A 9,896-nucleotide genomic window follows, 5' to 3' on the forward strand; every position below is an offset into this window, starting at 1 on the left:
TGGCTTGCCAGGACCACCCTAGTGTGCCCCACAGCCTGCACCAGATTACTGCTCCAGCATCTCTTGCTCCGGTGCCGCTCCCCATTAAGGTGAAGGCTGCTATTGCCAATGACAGTTTGCACACTTGGAGGGAATGGACTTGGCTGTGCCTCTGACCAGGGCTGAGGCAGCCATTACCAGCACTTGCTTTGGTGCACACACTCAGAATGGAGTGAGGCTAGCTCCAGGATGGAGGCCACCATAATAGGAACATCAGTCCCTACCCACACACGGAAGGAAGTGCAGTTAGCTCCAGCGTGGAGACTACCATTAGCTGGAGTGCACGTACCAGTATACAACTGGGAAGAATGGGGCCAGCTCAGTGGTGTGGCACCAACCCCTCTGTCCCTGACCCAGCCTCTAAGCAAGACATACACACCAGGGAAAAAGTGAAATCAGCACAGACATGCAGCCTCAAGCCCCTCAGTCCCTAGGCACAACTCCAACCAAGGCAGAGACTACCATTACACCCAGGAGAAACCCAACCTGTTCAGTGCTCCTGGTCCAGCCTCTTGGGCCCTAACCTCACCCCCATTAAGGTGATAATGGTCATCGGGCATAAGAAAGGGCCCAGTTTACACCTGGTTTGATGCTAGCCCCTCCGACTCCAGCACTGCCTCCCACCAAGGTGGTGGCCCAGGAAAGACAGAGCTCATGTTAATTCAGATCCAGCTCTCCCACCAAAACCACTGGGCATGAGCAGATTGCATAGGGAAGCTACCATACAAGGACATGCCTTCAAGACCGGGAAATTAGGTGTCTGTTTTACTTTACTTCCTGCTGATAAAAAAAGGTAAACAAAACGAGAAGACAGAGGAATATGTTTGAAACAAAAGAACAAGAGAAAAACCCCAATGAAACAGAGATAAATAATTCACCTGATAAAGAGTTGAAAGCAATAGTAGTAAGAATGCTAACTGAACTGGGGAAAAGAATAAATGAATTCAGTGAGAATTTTAACAAACAAGTAGAAAATATAAAAAAGAACCAGTGAGAGATGAAGAATACAATAACTGAAATGAAAAATACACTAGAGGGAATTAATAGATTAAGAGACACAGAAGAATACATAAACAATCTGGAAGATAGAATACTAGAAATCACCCAATGGGAACAGCAAAAGAAAAACAAATATTAAAAAAATGAGAATGGATTAAGGGATCTCAGTACAACATCAAGCATACTAACATTTACACTTATAGGGTAACAGAATGAGAAGAAAGGAAGAAGAGGGGTAGAAAGAGGGGGGATGTAAAAGATATTCCATGAAAATGGAAATTACAAATGCTGGAGTAGCAATACTCAAATAAGACAAAATGGACTTTGAAACAAAATCTATAATAAAAGACAAAGAAAAGGATTATATAATGATAAAGGGATCAATACAAGAATAGGATATAACACTCATTAACATATATGCACCTAATACAGGAGCACCTTAGTATAGAAAGCAAATATTAACAGACATAAAGGGATAAATTGACAATAGTACAATAATAGTAAGAGACTTTAACACCCCACTTACATCAATGGGAAAGTCATCCAGACAGAAAACCAATAAGAAACAGTGGCCTTAAGTGACACATTAGGCAAGTTGGACTGACATATCTACAGGACATACCATCCCAAAACAGAATATACATTCTTTTCAAGTATATGTGGAATGTTCTCTAGGATGAAGCACATGCTGGGACACAAAATAGGTCTCAACAAATTCAAGAGGATAGAAATTATATCAAGCATCTTTTCCGACCACAACAGTATGACGCTAGAAATCAATTACAGGAAGAAAAATGGGAAACACACAAAATGTGGAGACTAAATAACATGCTACTAAAAAAACCAATGGGTCAATCAAGAAATTAAAGAGGAAATTAGAAAATACCTTGAGGCAAATGAAACCCACAACTTTCCAAAATCTATGGGATGTAACAAGCAGATCTAAAAAGGAAAGTTATAGCGATCCTTAACAACCAAGAAAAACCTCAGATAAACAATCTAACTTAACATCTAAAGGAATTAGGAAAAGAATAAACAAAGCCCAAAGTCACCAGAAGGAAGGAAATATGAAGATCAGAGGTGAAATAAATAAAATAGAGACCAATAAACAATAGAAAGGATCAGTGAAACCAAGAGCTGTTGTTTTCTTTTTTAATTTTTGCTTTCACTGCTTTTTAAAATTTATTTTCAACTGTCATATAGTGACTTTACAATGGTATGTTAGTTTCAAGTGTACAGAAAAATAATTCAGTTATATATCTATATATACATATATATATTCTTTTTCAGATATTTTCCATTATAGGTTATTACAAGCTATTGAGTATAGTTTTCTGTGCTATAAAGTAGGTCCTTGTCGTTTACTTATTTTATATATAGTAGTGGGTATATGTTAATCCCAAACTCCTACTTTATCTCCCCTCCACAACCCCGTTATCTCCTTTGGTAACCATAAGTTTGTTTTCTGTGAGTGTGTTTCTGTTTTGTAAATAATTTTTTCTATCATTTTTTAGATTCCACATATAAGTGATATCATGATATTTGTCTTTGTCTGACTTAATATGATAATCTCTAGGTCCATCCATGTTGCTGAAAAAATAAAAGAGCTGTTTTTTTGAAAAGATAAACAAAATTGATAAGCCTTTAGTAAGGCTCATTAAGAAAAAAGGGAGAGGACACAAACAAAATAAAAAAGGAAAGAGGATAAATTACAACTGATATCATAGAAATACAAACAATCACAAGTGAATGCTATGAACAGGTATATGCCAACTAATTGGACAACCTAGAAGAAATGGGTAAATTTCTAGAAACATATAATCTTTCAAGACTGAATCAGGAAGAAACAGATAATCTAAACAGACCAATTGCTAGTATTAAAGTTGAATTTATAATCAAAAACTCTCAACAAAAAGAGTCCAGGACTGAACACCTTCACAGGGCAATTCTGCCAAACATATAAAGAAGAGTTAATACCTATAAAGGTATTACAAAAAATCAAAGAGGAGGGAATACTCCCAAATTCATTCTACAAGTCCATCATTACCTTGCTACCAAACCAGAAAAAGATACTACCAAAAAAAAAAAAAAAAAAAAAATTACAGGCCAGTATCCCTGAAGAATTTAGATGCAAATATTCTCAACAAAATATTAGCAAATCAAATTCAACCAAACAGTGTATAAAAAGCGTCATATGCCACAATCAAGAGAGATTTATTCCAGGAGTGCAAAGATGGTTCAAATCTGCAAATTAATCAATATGATACACCATCTTGACAAAATGAAGGATAAAACTCACATGATCATTTAAATAGATGCAGAAAAGCATTTGATAAAATTCAACACCCATTCATGATAAACTCTCAACAAAGTTGATACAGAGGGAATATATCTCATAACAAAGGTCATTTATGATGAACCCAATGTTAACATCATACTCAATGGTGAAAGACTTAAAGTTTTTCCTCTATAATCTGGAACAAGACAAGAATGCATACTATTGCCATTTCTATGTAACATAGTGTTGGAAGTTCTAGCCACAGCAATCAGACAAGAAAAAGAAATAAAAAGCATCCAAATTGGATGGGATGAATAAAACTGTCATTATTTGAAGATGAATGATACTATGTATTGAAAAAACCTAAAGTCCCCAACAAAAATCTATTAGAATTAATAAATGAATTCAGTAAAGTTTTAGGATACAAGACTAATATACAGAAATCTGTTGCTTTTCTGTACACTAATAATGAGATGTCAGAAAAAGGAAGCAAGAAACAATCCCATTTACAATCACATCAAAAAGAATAAAATACCTTGAAATAAACTTAACCAAGGAGGTGAAAGATCTTTGTTCTGAAAATTTATAAGACATTGATGATGGAAATTAAAGATGATACAAATAAATGAAAGATATTCCGTGTTCATGGATTGGAAGAGTTAATCTTGTTAAGATGTCCATACTACCCAAAGCAATTAATACAATCCCTATCAAAATACCATGAATTTCTCAGAAGTAGAACAAATAATCCTAAAATTTGTATCAAACCACAGAAGACCCTGAATAGCCAAAGTGATCTTGAGAAAAAAGAATAAAGCTAAAGGTATTATGCTCCTTGACTTCAAGCTATACTACAAAGCTATAATAATCAAAACAGTAAGGATTCTGGAACAAAAATGATGCATAGATCAATGGAACAGTTTAGAGAGCCCAGAAATAAACCTATGCAAATATGGGCAATTAATGTATGACAAAGAAGGAAAAAATAAAAAAAGAGGAAAAGACAGTCTCTTCAATATGTAGTGTTGGGAAAACTGGACAGTAACATGTAAAAAAAAGAAATTAGAACATTTTTCTCACACCATATACAAAAGTAAACTCAAAGTGGATTAAAGAGCAAATGTGAAACTGGAAACCATAAAATTTCTAGAAGAAAACATAAGCGATACACTCTTTTACATAAGTCTTAGCAATTCCTTTTTTGGATCTCTCACCTCAGGCAAGGGAAACAAAAGCAAAAGTAAACAGATGGGACCTAATTAACCTTAAAAGATTTTGCATAGCAAAGGAAACCATCAAAAAAATGAAAAGACAAGCTACTGAATGGGAGAATATATTTGCAAATGATTTATCTGATAAAGGGTTAATATCTAAAATATATAAACAGCTCGTGCAATTCAATTAAGAAAAACAAACAACTTATTAAAAACTTGGCAGACCTAAGTAGACATTTTTTCAAAGAAGACATACTAATGGGCAACAGACACACTAACAGATGCTTAACATCACTACACATCAATGAAATGCAAATCAAAACCACAGTGAGATATCACCTCACATCTCTTAGAATGGCTCTTGTTAAAAAGGCAATAAATAATAAATGTTGGCAAAATGTGGAGAAAAGGGGACCCTTATGCACTGTTGGTGGGAATTTAAATCAGTACAGCAATTATGGAAAACACTATGGAGGTTCCTCAAAAAATTAAAAATAGAACTACTATATGATCTAGCAATTCTCCTCTTGAGTATATAGTTGAAGAAACTGAAAACACTAATTATAAAAGATATATGCACCCCAATGTTCATAGCAGCATTATTTACACTAGCCAAAATATAGAAGCAGTCTAAGTGTTCATGAACAAATGAATGGATAAATAAGCTGTGGTTTTATATACATATATATAAACAAAAATATTACTTGGCTATAAAAAAGAATGAAATTTTGCCATTTGCAACAACATGGGTGTACCTGGAGAGTATTATGCTTAGTGAAGTTAAGTCAGACAGAGGAAGACAAATACTGTATGTTTTCACTTACATGTGGAATCTAAAAAATAAAACGAACGAATATAACAAACCGGAAACAGATTCATTGATATAGAGAACAAACTGCTGGTTACCAGTTTGGAGAAGGGTGGAGGGAGGGAAAAGATAGGGGAAGGTAATTAAGAGATACAAACTACTAGGTATAAAATAAATAAGATACAAGGATGTAATGTACAGCACAGGGAAACTAGCCAATATTTTATAATAACTTTAAATGGAATATAATTTATAAAAATATCAAATCACTATGCTGTACACCTAAATCTAATATTACATTGTAAATCAACTATACTTCAATCAAAATGTTAATAAAGAAGGCATGGGAGCATACAGTGGACTGTTTACATTGGTTACTTAAAGGTGGTGGGACAGGAAGTGGTATGGAATGCTAACTATGCTTTATACATCTCTGTATTGAGTTGTTTCAATAAGCTTTTTACTTTTGTCAAAATATAGTAGGAATTTTTTGTAAGTATGTGTGGACTTGGATACAGATAGACTCTATACTTATCTGTGCTTATTCTTTATTTACTAGTTAGATTGAGAAAGCCACTTCACCTGTCTAATCCTCGATTTCTGTATCTTTAAAGTGGGGATGATAATGATTATTCCCTTCATGTGGTTGATGTGAGGATTAAATGAGCTGTATGAAAATTCAAGAACAGAAATAATTTGACAGAGTGTACACTCTTAGTAAGTGCAAATCATTCTGTCTTGGATAAAAGGGGCCTTATTCTAATAGTGCTCCTTGCCCCATCTGCTTATGTCTATTTAAGTTTCTCCCAGGAAGCTACTGTGTAGGGGAAAGGACTGTTTTGGGTCTTAAAGGCATGGAGCACTGAATTTAGTAAGTTTGAATGTAGGATTGACACAATACTGCATAAATAATAATGTTTTAAAAAATAGGTGATGACCAAGCTGTTATTTAGTTAATCTTCATAAATTTTTATTATAGGCAGCCTGACATATTTACATCTGTGACCAATTATAAAATAATTGTTAAACCAGTCAATCTGTCAGAGTTGAAATGTTGCTATATCTTGAGTTACATGGGTACCTGTTTTTTGTTAACTTATCTAAAATGCATTATATTTCTGGCATATGACTAGAAATTTATTTTGGGGAAAGATGCAGTCTCTTAGTGCTTCCTGGTTGTCCAAAATGGCTTGATGAAATATGCACTGGGGATAGTGATTCTCATCTTTGAAATGCATGGAGATTGAAAGTACTCAATCAATATGACTGACCACTGGCATATATATCATTTGACTTCATATTTGGATAGTATGTTTTTGTTGGTTTTCAAAATATCTCATTCTTGAAGCACACTAAAGAAGATAACCACATATTTCCTACTGAGGGATAATTTCAGTTCATAATTAAAAATTACTTCATAGCAGTTCCTTTTACAATATTTCAAAGTGTTATTGAAACGTGTTTTGTTTCCTTTCAGTAGATTTAAATGCACCTGATTTGCATCATCTGCGATAGATATTTAGCCTTACAGTTAATTTCCCATTTGAAAGCACCTCAACATTTGAAAGGGAATATGTTTCCTTTTTTAATTCAAGCTGCCAGATGTTACGTAAACTCATGGATGTGGAGTGTGTGGTAGCTATCATTTGAGGATCTTTTGCCCTGTGTCTTCCCTTGTTTCTTTTCCCAGGCATGTTCCAGTGTCTTTTTTCAAAATGGCACTCACTTCTATTCAGAAGGGCACTACTTTAAGTGTATTTGTTTTTTTATTTGTATTGTTTTGTTTCTTTGTGTGTTTTGACAGTTGTCTGGAAACAGATATTCGAGAAAGGACTCCTGATTTCACCCAAATATTACAGTTTTACAATTTACTTGACCACCATTTTATGAAGGAATGTATCATTATTATAGCTTATTTTATTTTCCTTATTTTATTTTAAATTTGGAAGTCTAAGCTCAACTGGTAATGTCTGCTTTTGGATATTTTGTACCATGTTCAAAATTGCTACCCTAAAGACTTAAAGTGCATACAATAACATGCTACTTAGAAAATAGTATGATGATGTTACCTGAATTTTGGTCATGAGATTTAAAAAAAAAAGAATGTGATAAACTGTGCAAATAAATTTTTCATTCACTGTTGAAATGTTTTTAAAATGACATGACTAGGGTTTCCCTGGTGGTGCAGTGGTTGAGAGTCCATCTGCTGATGCAGGGGACACGGGTTCGTGCCCCGGTCCGGGAAGATCCCACATGACGCGGAGCGGCTGCGCCCGTGAGCTATGGCCGCTGAGCCTGCGCGTCCGGAGCCTGGGCTCCACAATGGTAGAGGCCCGCGTACTGCAAAAAAAAAAAAGAAAGAAAAAAAAGACAAGACTAGATGCTGTGTGTACTAGTAAGGAAAAACATGAGGAAAAACAGACATAGAACTCACTTATTCAAGGGTGGCCTCGTATATCTTACGTTCTAATGGGGATACTAATATTAATCAGATAAAATCACACCAAAAAATAGTGGGGAGGGACAGTTTCCTTAAAGGATGGGTTGGACTTAGTTAAGTGAGGGGAGGAGGAAAACGTATTTCAGGTAAAGGGTACAGAGTAAGTAGGAGGCACTGAAGGATAGAGGGCATGCTGAATGAATGGGCTCTGAGAGACAGGGGAAGCAAGGAGAGACGAGAGAGGTAAGTGGGGCCAGACAGTCTTACAGAAAATTAAAACTGTGACTCAAGGAGAACGAGTACCTGGGACATAGAGCTCAATGACTGTTAGATTCCTTTTCAATGTCAATAGCTACCCATAGTCAGTTAATCATTATCTGAGGTTTCCATGTGTAACACATACACACACACACCCTGCTACATATACAAATTTAAGACAAACTTTTACAATTATGTTGATGATTAAGAAGAGCATAATTATTTTATATGGTATAAATTTAGATGTCCTCTAATTCATTCCTTTTTCTCCCTTAGAAGCTTAACAAGAATTGTAGGTAGCCAGTCCAAGATGAACCTAAACATTACCTTTTATATTAAAATTTAACTATCTCTCCATGTTATCAACTATATGATTATAATCTGTATATCATAGTAGAATATTAAATTAATTCCCCTCGTTTTAAACTAATGACTAATTTAAATTTTAAATATTGCCTGTAATTAATTTTCATAGCTCATAAAGAAATACTGAACATCTTACCAAGTTGAAGTTGAATAAGCTCTCCTATTACTGAATACAAGAATACCATGCATATTAACAGCAGGACTTATCAGGCATTGGGGCTTCAGAACGCTTTCCATCTATCATGGAATAGTTCTTCAATTCCTTCTGAAAATAGCTCCTCACTGCTGTCCTTCTCCTTATTATTAGATGTATCCTATATGTAGGATGTTTTAGTTCTAAAATTGAAGATAATTATTATCTTGATAATTGGGTATTACTCCTGTGTGAACATGCATACCATTTAAGTCTCTCAGCATCAGCTTATTGATTTTTTTTCAGGGTCAAAATTAGAAGCACCATCAATAATCTCAATACAACAAAATGCTGTGCATGGTGCAAAGGATTTATTCACTGAGTTGACCCTTACAATAAGGGGAAAGCATAGTTAATAGGATAAGTACCTTTAGTGATATGAGAGCAGATTTAACAAGTAGGCTCATGATATTTACCCGTCTTAATCATGTTATTTTTTCTTTTAAAAACTGTGCTGGCATGAGAAATCATTTTCTGGTTTTTTTTTCTCAATAATGCTTTAATTTCTCCTCCCAGCTGGACACAGTGCTTAAAGTGGTCTCCACTACTCAGAAACTACTTCCACGTTTATATTCTTCTACTTTTTGGTATCACGGTCCCTATCTCCAGGCTCGCCCACATTCTCCAGAGGAGCTTTGGTCTTCTTGTCCTTTTTCTTTTCCTTCTTGACCAACTGTGGAGACACTGGAGATGTTTTTGTTGCTTCCGATTTGGGGCTTTTACTGCTTTAGCAACTGCCTGTGGCACTTTTACTGCTTTGGCCATGACCTCTCTCTGGCAAGTAATATCTGGCAAGTCCAAAGCCACCATGAAAATACTGATGCTAGACAGAAGAACTCACCACTTACTGTTGCAGATTGACTCCCTCTAGAGACCCATGAGCCAGACTAGAAAGGGATAACTGTCTACTGCTCATTTTCTATTTTACATTCTGTATTTTATCATTGTGAAAACAAATATTTTAAAATATATTAAATTTCAATTATTTTATATATTCTACTTATTCTGGCATGCCTACTTGATGTTAGACTCAAAAAGAAGCCCCAAATATCCACTTAAATAAAAAAATTCAAGATAAATGGACATTTAACCAGAGGTAAGAATATAAAAATTGAACCTATTATAACCACATTATTTTCTCTAGTTTTAGTATACTTTATTTCAAAACTGTATATAATAAGGGTGTCAGGATAAGATAAGAGGGAAAAAAACCCGATAAAAAATATAAAGAAGTACCAAATATTATATAAACCTTAGTTCCCTAATACAATTATAATTTATACATATTTATAGATTGGTAT

At 34.8% G+C, this 9,896-nt stretch overlaps 1 non-coding gene across 1 annotated transcript; it reads right to left on the reverse strand.

The window, feature by feature from the left end:
* Positions 1–9,377: 9,377 nt before the first annotated feature.
* On the reverse strand, positions 9,378–9,506 carry LOC116753714. Its single transcript, XR_004349816.1, has one exon. It is a non-coding gene; the product is annotated as a small nucleolar RNA SNORA56 (small nucleolar RNA).
* Positions 9,507–9,896: the final 390 nt, after the last annotated feature.

The sequence above is a fragment of the Phocoena sinus genome, chromosome 4 (assembly GCF_008692025.1).
Source record: "Phocoena sinus isolate mPhoSin1 chromosome 4, mPhoSin1.pri, whole genome shotgun sequence".
Lineage (NCBI taxonomy): Eukaryota > Metazoa > Chordata > Mammalia > Artiodactyla > Phocoenidae > Phocoena > Phocoena sinus.